The 14,701-nt window shown below is 39.1% G+C and overlaps 2 long non-coding RNA genes across 3 annotated transcripts; both read left to right on the top strand.

Moving 5' to 3' along the window:
* Positions 1-10,972: 10,972 nt before the first annotated feature.
* LOC131244575 (uncharacterized) lies at positions 10,973-13,167 on the top strand. Its single transcript, XR_009170400.1, has 3 exons — positions 10,973-11,153; positions 12,393-12,486; positions 12,989-13,167. It is a non-coding gene; the product is annotated as an uncharacterized LOC131244575 (long non-coding RNA).
* A 68-nt stretch (positions 13,168-13,235) lies between these two features.
* Positions 13,236-14,639, top strand: LOC131244576 (uncharacterized). 2 transcript variants are annotated; one of them, XR_009170401.1, is made up of 3 exons: positions 13,236-13,970; positions 14,110-14,176; positions 14,356-14,639. It is a non-coding gene; the product is annotated as an uncharacterized LOC131244576 (long non-coding RNA). The 2 variants fall into 2 exon arrangements; XR_009170402.1 differs by having other exon boundaries at positions 14,407-14,639.
* The last annotated feature ends 62 nt before the right edge of the window (positions 14,640-14,701 follow it).

The raw sequence follows: 14,701 nt of genomic DNA on the forward strand, positions 1-14,701 counted from the left end.
TTTGTTGAAGATTATTAAAGGACTCAAAACACTTGATTAACCTAAAATATCACATGTCAATGGTTAGGGTAGAATAGATTTGAATGCACCCAAATGATTAAGGTTCCCAATGTGTATTCAGGTTAGATTCAAATTGACACAACTAGATAAGCTAAAGCGTAATTTAAATCCAAGAAATGTGTAATCTCAAATCCTAAATTAGTCACTAATTAGTTATAATGAACATTCTAGATAGAGTATGGGCTGCTTACCAAAAAATCCGAGTCAACTTAGATCTAGCCCGGCTCGAAATGATCTGTCCTTCTCAACGAAAATAATCTGCACCAATATCATTCACATACTTGCAACTAAGAAACTGACTAAATATTTAATTACATTAAATCAGGGTTAATCATTTCAAGAAGCTGAGTTGACTCACCTCAACCTGGATTAACTCACTTGGGCTTGACGAGTTTCAACCAAGATAGCTCATTAGACCCACTCTCTCCTCTCTTTTCCCTTCTTTTCTGCTAGGACTCGGCTAGACTAGGCCTAACTCGAGACCCAGTCAGACTCGGTTTCAACCGAGTTGACTCGATTTTGACTAGACAGCAGGCCCAAGCTCTCTCTCTCTCTCTCTCTCTCTCTCTCTCTCTCTCTCTCTCTCTCTCTCTCTCTTCTTCCCTTTTCCTCTGCTGGCCCAGACAGTGTCCAGACTCGACCAGACCGCACCCAACTCAGTCTGGACTTAGCCCAAACCAGCAGCACCACTGTTGGTGGTGCGGATGGCATGAAGGATGAGGACAGGGCCCCCCATCTTGTCTTCTTCTCTACCTTCTTCTCTTCCTCTTCTTCTCTACTTCTGTGGAGTCACAATAGAGCCCTTAGCTCAAACCAGACTCGACTTGGTTTGGGCTAGTGCAACACAACGCGAGGGGTGCGACATTACACCGTGACCAGTGACTCGATCTCCTCACCTTCTTCTCCTTCACCCTTTCTCTCTTCTCTTTTGTTTCTTCTCTGTCTTTATTTTCATCTACCAAAGTTCCAGCGCCACCAGATGACTGAGCTCGACCCGATTTAAACCACACCAGTTGTAACACCCCGTACTTTTTAGTACTCGGGTGTTCCCATGAGGACCTAACCTGGTATAGACTCGAACTAGATTTACATGAACATTCACACATCGTAGCCTAAATTTGACCATTGGGAGTGATTTAGGACCATAAATTAATGCATCCATTCATTGATTTTCGATATGGACCGTTACACCACCAGATAGACCTACTCTTGGGGTTTTTTAATCTCCTTGATAAAAAAATCAAACCATCCATTGTCGACGTTAATCTCTGGATCATAAGATCCACCGTTCATCATGTTCTTAACAATGTGACGATCAAACCATATTTAAACCACAAGATCCAGCTTAAACCCGACCATTAGGAGGATCCTCATCCGTAAATCGAGCCATCTGGCCCTCTAAGTATAGGATCAGTGGTTAGATCTCTACTTATATTAAATTTAGGACACCTAGAACTAGTGAGGAGGGAGTCTGAAATGCTTGCGCTTCTGGATCACAAGATCTGATCGTTAGAATTATAGATCAACTATGGGATTCAAGGTAGATCATTCGATTTAGGCCTCACATCATACAAGGATGGATCTGATCATCAAAACTAGTCATTGAATCCATTCAAGAGACTCCTGGACCATCGATGAACCGTTCTAAATAATCAATCCGTTCAAACACATGATTGTTCATCCAATTGAGAGGTGTGAATGATTAGGTGTATAAATGATTGTTGGCCTTGCCCTAAATCGGGTTACAAACTAGTAAGCATGTTGATGATCAAATCCGGAAGGAATCTGACCGGATCAGAGAAAATTTACAATTTAAGTCAAAGATTCTAAGGCGTGGCCCACCTGGACCTTTGATCAGCCTGATCTTTGGTTAGAGGTCATAGATGGACCCAGGGGACCTGATATACAGATTAGATTCTACATAATATCATTGTGGGCCCCACTCTGAGGTGCATGTGCATGTGGTGCTCATGCACCTGCGCCACACTGGACCAAGGAAACCCGGTCAATCGGGTTTGACCCGATGAAAATGGCAAGAGGCAGGGACCTTTCTCGCCCATGCTCGTTTAAAACAACTATCCTCATGCGTTGATCTGTGGCCCACCTCTGTGATTGTCTCAATCAATCCAAACCATCCATATTATATAGGACTCAAATACGTCCCATCCTTGCCCGGTTTCACCTGTTGGATCGCACAGATGTGCACACAATCTCAATCACAAAACAGCTGTGTGCGGCCGATCTTTCCGAAAATGGAAAGAATCCGTTTTTCTTGCCTTTTCACGTTGGAAATCCGCGTGAAACCTCCCCATGAGATCCCAGCCCTCCACCTCAACAAATCCCATCCCTTCAAAGTAGGGCTTCCTCAGCTATGGCTTGAACTTTCTCACCTGCCGCTGCAACTCGAAACCTAAGTCCATTAAGCAAAACCGCCAATCACCGTCCCTTTTGTGGGTCCCACAGTGATCATGGGACCTATAAACACCGTCCGAATGCCTTAGATCATAGGTTCAACCGTCCAATGGCATTCTGCCATTGGCGAGGAGATCATCTTCTTCGTCGGTTCAAAGGACCCATCACCCAATGACGGGGCCCATTCGTCGATCTGAACTGTCCATTAGGTGTACCAGGGTCCCAGAGATCCACCCCTAGTGTCTGAAAAGGGCCATGTAAGCCATTCAAGGCAGCCTGAATTAAATCTGCGAGATTTCCATTCGCATTACGTCCGGGTCCAGAACTGGCTTAGCATAACTAATCAAATGATTAATTGGAGTCAAAATGTCATGGATGGGATTAGAGTGGCTTATAAAATCCACCCTTTTAAGGCAGATCTTATCCAAAGAAGGAAGGCCAAAGAGAGGGACGTGAGCACCATTTCTCCCTTGCCGCACCCCGACTAAGTTTGGGTCGAGCTGTGGTTCGAGTCGGGGTTCCTCCCTTGTCTAAAGAGAAAAAAAAAAATCTTGAATGAAGAAGAAAATGGAGACAAAGATAGAAAGAAGATAGAAACGAGAAAGAGGAGGACGCTGTCCTCCTCCTTGCTGTTGCTGCCGCACCAAGCTGGCCCAGCGGAGTTGCTGCCGAGTTCAAACCTTGCCTCCAGCTCAATCCTTGCTGGTCATTGTAGTAGGAGAGAAACGAGGAAGAAAGAGATAAAGAAGACATGAGAGAAAAGGAGAGGACGCTGTCCTCCTCCTCCTTTCTGTTCACTGCAACACCAGGTCGTTGCCAGATCGAGTTGGGTGCAGTTTGGTCCAGCAGTAGAAAAGAAGAAAAATAAGAGAGAAAGAGGGGGAGTTGGGTTTGTTGGCTGTCGAGTCAACTTGGCTGAAACCGAGTTCAACTAAGTCAAGCTGGGTTTAGGCCTGTTCTAGGTCTAGTTGTCCAACATGGGATAAGAGAGAGGGAGTGGAGGGAAGAAGAAAAGAAAAAAAAGAAAGAAAGGAAGGGAGAAGGAGAGTAAAAGAGGGTAGAGAAAAGAGAGAGAGGGAGTGAGTCGACTTGTTGTCGAGTCACGTAAATTCGGTCAGGCTGGATTCGATTCAGGTGCGGGTCGAGTTAGCTGAGTTGAGCTCCAAACCAATAACAAACCAAGCTCAGGTTGGGTTAGTTCAAGTCAAGACAAGCAACCAGGACTAAATCAGATCGGCTCAATCGGGTAAGTTCAAGGCAACTGTTTAGATTAGAAACTATTATTAAAAAGATTGGTTAGTATTTTTATTGTATATTGGAAAATTTTCGAACATGGGACTAATTTGATTCAAGCTACTTCACACCTTTAAACCCTACAAAGAAGTGAATAATTACAACTTAAGGTGAGGACTCACCCTTTGAGCTTCCCACTTAAATTTATTAATCTAGACAAATATAATGCCTTGATTTTTCTCATTGAATTATTTATCTTCTATATGAATATGCTAATCTATTGCGTACTTGATTCCTGTGTTAGATAATGAACATGTCTTTTTAAATATAGCAAGCATAAATGATTTGATGATAACATGATATCTTTAGTTGTACATTTGTTAATTAACTGTATGCTTGTTGCTTGCACTTATGTGATGTATTGAATGGAACCTGTCATGAACTTACCATCTTGTGGTCTATATTTGACTTACGTGGCATGAACCGCATATTTGCCTTACGTAGCTTGGATCGCTTATTTACCTTTTGTGGCTTTGATAGAACATTGGCACCCTTTTGTGGCATATTAGTGATATTCACTTATCTTGTTGGTTTTCTAGCCATCTTGAGGTGTTCAGTCATATTGTGATTTCCGGGTGGAGCGGGAGTTTGCTTATCGATTTTCTAGCCATCTTGTGGTGTTCACATATGATATGATTTCTGGGTGATTTAGAGTTTGTATGTTGTTATCTCTTCATCTTGTGGTGTTCAGTTATACTGTGATTTTCGGATGGAGTGGGAGTTCGCTTATCGATTTTCTAGCCATCTTATGGTGTTCACGTACGATATGATTTCCAAGTGAAGTAGATGTTTGTATATTATTTTCGTAGCTATCTTGCAGTGTTTAGTCGTACTGTGATTTTTTAGGTGGAGCGGGAGTTTGCTTATCAATTTTCTAGCCATCTTGCGGTGTTCACATACGATATGATTTCCTGGTGAAGTAGATGTTTGTATATTGTTCTCTCTTCATCTTGCGGTGTTCAGCCGTACCATGATTTTCGGGTGGAGTGGGAGTTCACTTATCGATTTTCTAGATATCTTGTGAAGTTCACGTATGATATGATCTCTAAGTGAAGTAGAGGTTTAAAGCTTAATTTTCTATTCACTTTGCCGAGTTCACTTGTATTGTGATTTCCGGGTGCAGCAGGAGTTCATTTATCGATTTTCTAGCCATCTTGCAGTGTTCACATACAATGTGATTTTCGAGTGTAATAAGAAATTGTATGATTAATTATTTGGCTATCTAGACATAGTCACTTGCATTGTGATTGTTATTATATTTTGTTAATGATGAGATTATGTTGATTGGCTTAATTTTGAGTATGTGATCATAATTATGAATTGTGCCGTTTAATATATCTATGGTCATGGCTTGCGATCTATCCTGGATTATGACTGATGAGTGTGTAATCTGAACTTCCTAAAGCACAATCTGAACTTCCTTTGATCTAGTTTTTAAAGAGATGAAAAGTATTAGAATTAGAGATGATTCCATCACAAAACCATGCCCATGAGACAGAGTAAACAACATAATTAAACTAATCCACAACCAATTAGGAAGATGTATGAATGTTAGGAAGGATTTCATCATCCAACCATGTCCAGGGGGCAATGATGAACAACAGAGCTTCTTAACTTCACAATCAAATAATGGCAAGGAAATACTCAGAGCTATCGTAGACTTATTGTAATTTTAGTCATAACAAACCATTAAGAACTAGAAGTATTCCTATAATTAAACCAGAATCAAAATCAATTCAATCTAACATAAATCAGAGTCGTAGAATCATTCCATCACGCCACAAGCTTCACCTCTTAGCCCTATCTAAGAGGTTTAGCAAACCATGATTGGGCTAATTCTCAAAAATCATAAGAAAACAACAAAAACATTAAAATCCTAAGAACTCTAAACTCTCTCTCTCTCTCTCTCTCTCTCTCTCTCTCTCTCTCTCTCTCTCTCTCCTTCCAAACATCCAAGCTTTGATTTGAATGCCCTTGTACTTTCCTTCATGTCCTCTTTTATAAGCTGATGGAGGCGGTGGAGAGCTTTCACGCACAAGAGGCGATGGCTGCTAAAGTCAGTGGCGTGCGTAAAAGCTTACGTCAGCAAAAAATGTAAAAAAAAAAAAAAAAAAACCTTGCGTTTGATCCCTTTTTGGGACGGAGGAGTGGCTACTTTCAGAATTTGAGCCGTTCAGACTCCTTGGTGACGGACGGCTGGCCCTGGGAAGGTTTTGGATGGTCCAAATGGACGGTCCGATCACCTCCATGATCGTGCAATGGACGAAAGTCCGGTCTTCTCTCGAACGCACGTATCTTAACGCAAGGAGCTGCGCTGATGCTTAGTGGGGCCTACTTCAGCTAACGTTTGGAAATGTGTATTTTTGGCCTTCTGTTGATGAGGTCCACAGGATCTTTTACTCTACCGTTCATCTTACAAGCGAATATAATCCGTCTATGTGTGCATACATAGAAACATTGAAGAAACAAGGCTCCAGATGAAATCGTGGTCTACTCACGATGGACGACTCGGATCATCAAAACGGATGATGATGGTAAGCCATGACATTATCAGCAGATGGCCCTGCATAACAGAGACTTCTGTTCTCTATTAGGAAAGCGGGCGGGTGCGGGTCAAACGCAATCAAACTGCTTGTTGGCTCGGTGCGATGTGAGTGCACAGCCAGTGTGTACTCTCTCTCACACAAATGGGTCCCACCTTGATTCTTATGAGAAATCTTCTCCGTCTATATATTTTACCACCTCATTTAAGGTGTTTCAACCAAAATTAAAGCATATTCAGATATCAGGTGGGCCCCAGATTGATGATTTGTGGGCTGATCTATCGTTTGGGCCATTTTACAAGGATCTAATGGCTGAAATTTTACTTGTACGGTTAATTTATGGCCCTTAGTCCATATCTGAAGTTTCGAGCAGAACGGATGGTGAGAACCTTGTGATCTTGCATTCTGGATGATTTTCGGGCCTGTTTAATGTGAGTGGCCTGATTTTCTCAGATTTTGGCCTTGTAAATTCGTCGATCTTGGTCCCCTAGAGTCTTTCCCTTGCCTTGGTGATTTATGAACGTCAAATCCATACTTTTAGTATCCTTTTTCAATACACGCTCCTAAATACACCATGCGTCACAAACATGATTAAAATAGGACATTAAATAGTATCATGTTCATAAAAGCAGGTAATAACTAGGGTCTAATATGTAATATTTGACCCTCAATAGAATTAAGTCATTTGCGGTTAAATGTGAATCCCTGGATGATGAGATAGTCCAACTTGAAACTAAATGGTGAGATGGCTCGATCTACAGATAAAGGTTATTCTTAACGGTTGGATTTAGGCTGGAGTATGTGAATGTTCACATAAATTGGGTTTGCATTTATATTAAATTAGGTTCTCATGGTAACACTTGAGTACAGAAAAGTACGGGGTGTTACAAGCATGAAAGGGAAATTGTGAGAAGTATCCTTAACTCTTTAAGGAGTAATCTCAGGTAAATTTTGAGGAAGAAAATTTTCTTTTAAGGGGTAGATGTAACACCCATAATTTTTTTAAAAAAATAACTTTTGAATTTGAGAGAGAGATTACGTATCTCTCATCTCCCTCTTATCCCCTATGTCTCCCTTGTATCTCTCACCCTTCCAACTTCTCCTTCTTATGAAAGAAGATGTGCGAGGAAAGAATCCTACTCTACCTTAAAAAAATGAAACAAAACCCAACGTACTTTGAAAAAAAAAAAAAAAAGGAACCGGAAAGAGAGAGAGAATAATTGTGGTAAATGCGTCATGTGTTAGTCTCTTCCCTTGATTCTTTTTCATGTAGTATAAATCTATGTGATGGACAAGCTTAGATTAGCCATCCGTCCATCATACACATCTACGTAGTCTAATTAGAAACATCTGATTCTCTACATAATAGCATTGGGCTTTCAACATGAAGAATTATTCATTTCATATGGACATTGGTGATTCAATCCATATCTCTAAGATCAAGTCAATCTAGTTAGCCGTATGTTCATTGCATTGTGGAATCTGGAACATCTAATAAAAAGAACCCAAATTTCTATGCAAATGTTTTGCTACTTGGTGCAGAGGATCGAGATGGGCCACCAAGATGTGTGTGGTTAGATACACACCGATCATCTAACTTATAAGGTCAATACATGCAAGGATCCCAAATATCAGGATGATATGATCATTAGGTGGGCTACATCAATCCCATTAATACTCTAGATCAATCATGCATTGTTGATCATGAGAATCATCGGATGCATGGATTCTAATTAGATCTAAATAGTCTATCTCATTTATGGGGTTAAACTACATTGGGATCCCAAACAATCATATCGATCTAACCGTCTAGTGGGCCATACTAATCGAACAATGGTTATTAAATTATGTTGTTTTGAATAATGTGAAACATGAGTCAGATCAACTATTCAATGGACCCCACTCTCTCTTTGTTGATCAAGAGAGGGCCAATGATTGGTTGGGATCTCTCCAACATGTATAATTGGGCCTTAGATAATGAATGAAGAAAAATTCCCAATTTTTCGATTCGATTTGCCAAAGAAGATCAAATCTAACTTCTATCAATTCGACTTTCGATTGGAGTTACTTCGATTGAAAGGGATGAAATCTGTCTAGAGACTAAAACTCCAAAATTTTATTTTTGTCGATTAGATTGACGGGTTGTCGATTCGATCGACAGACCATCGATCAGAGTCGAATCGATTGACAATGCATTGATCCGATTGACAATGTTGTCAATTCAATCAATAAACACCTAAAACAGGTTTGTTTGACTCTAGGATTGGGAATATGAAATTGTGCATCATTAAAAATTTTAGATTTAATTTAATTAAGCTGATCAAGTGGGCCCCACATTAACCTATAATACTTACGAACGTCTTGTTAAGGTTGGATCCAAAGGGATTCAGTTGATCAGCATATGATCCTTTGCGTGGACCCCACTATGGGAACTTAATCAATCAAGGTGGGCCCACCATGTGAATTTATACGTTCAATAAACGATTTCATTATATGATTGTAATAGGGGTTTCTAATTTGATTCAATCCAATCATTTTTACCGAATCTAGGTAAGTGATCTCAACGTGTTTTCTTCCATTAAAATTAAAATAGATTGATTGTTATTTGTCTAATTGGTTTTATATATATTGTTTTATGATTGATTTAGTTTTAAAGCTAATCTGTTAGTGTATGTTTACATGATAATTTGTTAATGCATGACCACACGTATAGATGCTCAACTTATTATGGTTTTGTAGGTTGATTTCTATTTATATACATGCTGAAAATATATTGTATTGTGAATCATTAAAAAATGGAGAAGCATAATCATCGTACATTTCATTGCATATGCATAGTCAATCCTAGGGGACCTCACTGGAAGAAATGTCAATCTTGGTATAATCGTTACCAAATGTAGGCCACGCCCATGTCTACAGAATGGTGGAAGCCTACCCAAGTGTTAGATGTGGGTTGACGACTATCTAACTCATGCAGATTGACAATCATTTTATTTGATGCGTTCATACATCATATGCATTCATATCACTGTATTTTATGTCTTCCGCGCTATTTGATTTTGATGTGCATGAACCATGTTGGATTTTGTCACTAAGCCTGGACAGCTTATGTTTCATTGATGGAAAACCCATGTAGATATAATTAATGGTGGCTAATGAGCTGGCCATGAGTAGAAGGGTGCTACTAAACAAATGAACGACCCATGTGAGATGGGGTCGTACCTGGCAGAAGAGGAATTGGCTACTTTGGACCATTCTTAACCATTCATTTTGGATCTCATTTGTCACTCATGGAAACTAGGTTGATTAATATGTGTTGCTTGAGATGTTAGTACTGATTTTAAGATTTTAGGCATTAGTTATGGTTATATTTAATTGACTTGATTTAAACATGTAAATAAGACCCCGGGTGGGTCTTTAGCCGAAACTTAAATAGATAAGCTTGAATGATTGCTAGTTTTGGTTGTGTAAAATGTATTTGTGTTTGTATGGAATTTAGATTTTACATTAACAATGTCTGACTTATAGCTCCGTGTAAATATATAATGGACGGATTTTGTACACATAGTGTACAAGCTATGATGCAAATAAGTGGTAGGAAATATGTTCTGGTTGATTTGTAACTCATGGACATATCGGATGATCAATCGACATTCGATCCAAATGGGCTGCGGACTAACTAATCTGTTCTGTTAATTTTCCCAGATCTTGTTAAGGACCCTTAGTAGCCGGTTAATCCAAGGTTTTAAGGCTTTTCAGACTAGACAAGGGTAGATTTATTATGTAGAGTACATTTTGAGTTTGCGAAGTACCTTGACAATTTGGTTGGAATCAAATAGGTTACCCAATCCATCATCTATTCCCAGGACTTCTTGAGCCATTTCATGTTTAAGTTATACAATCGGATGACCAGTGTTGAGCTATACAAATACTTTTAGTTTTTGACTGAAGTTGGAGAACATTTCTAATTCGTTTTTGAATGGGGTGTCTTATAAATTCTACAAACTAAATAACTATATTATATGTGAAGACTTTTATAAGTTTTCTATATAGGAACCTTGGTTCAAATATACTCGTCTTCACTACTGTTGAATTTTGAATCGATGAATTCACTATATCTTTAATACAATTTATTATTTCTTTTTTTTCACTCCTAGTGAAATATCAAAAAATGACTATAAATCTAGGTTGAAATATTCAAATTGATACTTAATTTACAAATTTAATTTTTTCTCATTTTAAATTTCTTTTCTTTCTTTTTTTTTCTTTTTTCACTATCTGCTGAATCCTACCCTCCTACATTCACTATAAGAAAAGCGACCTAAGCCGACCGATGGCAGAACCCTTTACCTGCAGCCAGTTTTACAGGCCACAGGAAAAGGGTACACCCTATAAAATTTAAAAAAAAAATGAAAAAAAGAGCCCTGGTCCATTTCAACGCCGACTCTCTCTCCCTCTCCCTCTCGCTCTTGCTCTCCCTCCATCTCCCTGTCAAGCACTCTCCTTCTCCCTCTCTCTCCCTCTCCCTCTCACTGTCGCGTGCTCTCCCTCCCTCTCTCTACCTCTCCCTCTCGCGCACTCTCCTTCTCCCTCTCTCTCCCTCTCTCTCCCTCTCTCTCATTCTCGCATGCTCTTAATCTCCCTCTCCCTCTCCCTCCCTCTGCCTCTCCCTCTCCCCCTCGCACGCTCTCCCTTTCCCTCTCCCTCTCCCTCTCCGCTCGCTCTCCTCTCTCTCTCTCTCTCTCTCTCTCTCTCTCTCTCTCTCTCTCTCTCTCTCTCTCCTCGGCCCTCTGCTGCAGTTCGGTCTTCTGCTGCTCGTGAATCTCGGATTCTCATCCATCTCAGGTATGCTTTGTCGAATACAAATCCCTAATTAGGGATTTGCGTTGTCGAATCCATTTTTAGGAATTTGCATTGTCAATTCCCCGTCTTTTTTTTTCATCTCATTTATTTCACATATCAATTACTGATTTCTTATCTTGTGTTGGGCTGATTTTTTGCTGCATTTGTTTTCATATTGTCAAGGGTTAATGTCTTGTACTGATTGTAGTTGTTTATTGATTCCATATGGATTTGCCATTTTGATTTGTTTATTTCTTATTTTTCTTCTTTATCTCATCTGGTAATTACTTCTACAATGTTCGTATTACACTGTCAAGCTCACATGCCTGTAGCAGTAAAACAGATGGACAGAGTAGATGTAGAATATATACATCAAGGTGGGCCACATGGTAAGGGCTGCACCCTCTTGGGTGAGGCTGCAGTGGCACCTAATCCGCTCCAGATTTTATTGGGCCATGTGGTTGGGACCCTGACTGTGGGGCCCCTGTGATTATGTGACTATATCCACGCCAACAGTTACCCAAACTTGGATTCCACTCCTGAAAAATAATAATAGTTTATCAAGTAATTAAACCTAGTTAGAAGCCAATCTCAAATATACTGATGGACAAAGCAACATTTGTTAAATAAATACATACCTGCTTTATATGATTTTAGTTATGGATAGGGACGATAGCATCTTTATCCATATCACGGAGATACAAACAGAAATAGGAATGAGTTTCAGCAAGTACACAACTCCTTCCAGTCTTGATTTACACTGTTGTCAGTTGGAGAATAGAACACCATAGGCATAAACTATATAGTTACATTGTACCATATATGTTCAACGAAGTTGTTTAAATTTTTTACTTATGTTAGCCTAAGTTGTGTACATTTTGCATGCTTCCATTTCCATCTGTTTACTAGTTTATTGATCAATTATAACGAAAATAAGTTTAAATTTATCAATGATTTCATATGGGTATCTAACTACAAATATCTCTATGCATGTTTAAATTTGTGTTGATGCGGGTTTTTATTTTTTCAGTTGTCTGATATATTGATTTCACCATATGCATTAGAAAAGTCATTGGATTTAACTAACTCTTGCACATAAATGAATAGTTGCATCTTATGTATTCTATGTGCTGTCTTTTTCAGCATTAGTAGCTACACAAATTTTTTAATCAAGATTTTGTGTTTGCGCAGAATTTGAGCATGCAATGTTTTGTCATTTGACTGATTGGTTTCATTATACAGTTTGCCCTAGGGAGTTCGTCAGAAGTGCTTATTACATCTGCAGATTCTCAAATCAGGGTTGTTGATGGTGTTGATCTGATTCACAAGTTCAAAGGTATTAGCTAAAACCTTCATATATTGATGTTGTCTGTATCTTGTCCATCATTTTTGTTGAAACTGTTCTGGGATTTGAGACGAATCACCAGCAGATAGTCCATTCTGGAAAATAAATCATTCTTCTTCGTTAGCCTTCCTGTGTGCATGCCATGCAATTTAGTGATATGCTCCACAGAGCTCCACAGAGTTTTTTGCTAATACACAGCATAGTAGATATCACATACACAGCACAGTAGGCTCCACAGAGCTTTTTGCTGCACGGGAACGATACAAGTAGTATGAAATCTGCATCCTAATTTGCTCCTTGTGCAAGAGAGCACAATCATAGGCATACATCTACTTGTATGTGTTATCTATTTTATATTTGATCATCCACACTGCTAATGGCCCATTTGCATTTATGGAGCTGTATCACTTAAAGTTTTAAGCTTTGAATTCTTGAAGTTTTAAGCTTAATGCTGAGAAGTTTGTGGGAGTAAGACACCATCTATTTATTGCAGATGCTTACCTGGCCCTGTTGATATAATGACTTCATTCTTCGCATCCATCACCTAATCAATCCAAAGTGCAAACCCATGGCATATTCCAGGTCTAGTGAACTCTACTTGTAGTACAAAAAAGTTTAAAATGCAATGTGGAACTAAAGAGCAGAACATAGAGGCAGCCATTCCATGTACGCTCAAGGACAACAGTTTCTGTCAAGAAATGAGAAAGATGGTCTGCTCTTATTCTTCTTTTTTTCTTATTATTTTTTTATGGAGCTTTTTTCCTGATGAATGGATTGAAAATGTATTTTAAATTGTCCAAACAGAAACTTGCAGTTCCTCAGCCTCAATCTGAGTCACATACACAAATTTAGTCTGCCCAACAAATTTCTCAAACCTAGTAGGTTGAGACTCAGCTCAGGCAGCAACAACTGATACAACTCCAGCAACAGTCTTTATATTCATCGGTCAGAAACTTATTACACATTCTTGTATATGTTAAAGGTTGCTATTGTTCATTGTTTAACTCACTGTTGTGAACCAATATGACTCAAGGCTTTGACATCATTAGAAATCCATTGCTATTTCCTCCCACCATCTTTCCTGCAAGTCTTATGCTGCTGCTTAGAATTATCTTCCAGAATCAAGTGTTTTCTTTAGGTAGTGGCAAGTCCATACAAGGCTTTGGTAATCTGTTTCCTTTCGAAGTTTTGGAGAAACTATTATTTTAATGCTACAGTTTCTTTGTCCACTCCCTCTGTCTACTGTTTGCAGCTTCATCTTTTAGCTGGCTGGTCTCTTATCTCCTGAAAAACTAGCAGCCATGTGATTTTTAGGCAGGATTTGCCTGCAGAGGGAACCATTTCATTACTAAAAATTATGATTTTTGACTTTTCACTTGCAGGTGTGATTCGGCTTGTGAAATACCTATCACAAAAGCATTTATTTGGCAAGAACCCAAGGTGTACCATAATTTCCGAATCTTATCCTGATAATTGTAAGTGTAATCCCCTAGCTTGTTCAGACCTGCACCATTCTAACTGAATATGCTCTTTCCCTATTGTTAGATTTTGAAATGCTGGTAGGGTTTTGGTATAAATGAGATATTCTGGTTCTCACAATCTGATTCTTATCAGCTTGAAGAGATGGATTTCCTTAGTTTTCTTCAAATGATTCCTTCATGTTTTCAACTAGCGATGACATGTAGGTATTAGCTTGAGGAAAAGAAATTTTAAATTATGCTCTTCTATTAACAATGTGATCATTTAATTACTTGTGCAATTAATTACTCATCCATTGCTCTAACAATATCTTGTTCAGTCATTAAGCTATAGCTGCATTCTCCTATGTGTTTGAGAGTGCGGATGTGTCTCTCTTTTTAGTTTAGGAATTCAATCTGCCTAGAGGATCATGCTGATAGTTCTTTTATCCAGAACATTGGTCTATTGGGCTCCACTGTGGATGGACCATTTCATAATATCTCCCAAGGTTAGAGATCCTAGCATTTCCTTAAGACTTTTGTACTTGTGTGCTTCTTTACACATATTCTGCACGTGTTTTGGAGTGTAGAACTCCGTAGCAGCCACGAGATGAAACATGAACTTGTACTTTTGTACTTGTGTGCTTCTTTACACATGTGTGCTTGTTTTTTAGTGTAGAACTCCATAGCAGCCATGAGATGACCAAAGATGGAGGCTTGGATGTTATCCAGACATATTTTTTGGAATG

The sequence above is a fragment of the Magnolia sinica genome, chromosome 4 (genome assembly GCF_029962835.1).
Source record: "Magnolia sinica isolate HGM2019 chromosome 4, MsV1, whole genome shotgun sequence".
Classification (NCBI taxonomy): Eukaryota; Viridiplantae; Streptophyta; class Magnoliopsida; order Magnoliales; family Magnoliaceae; genus Magnolia; species Magnolia sinica.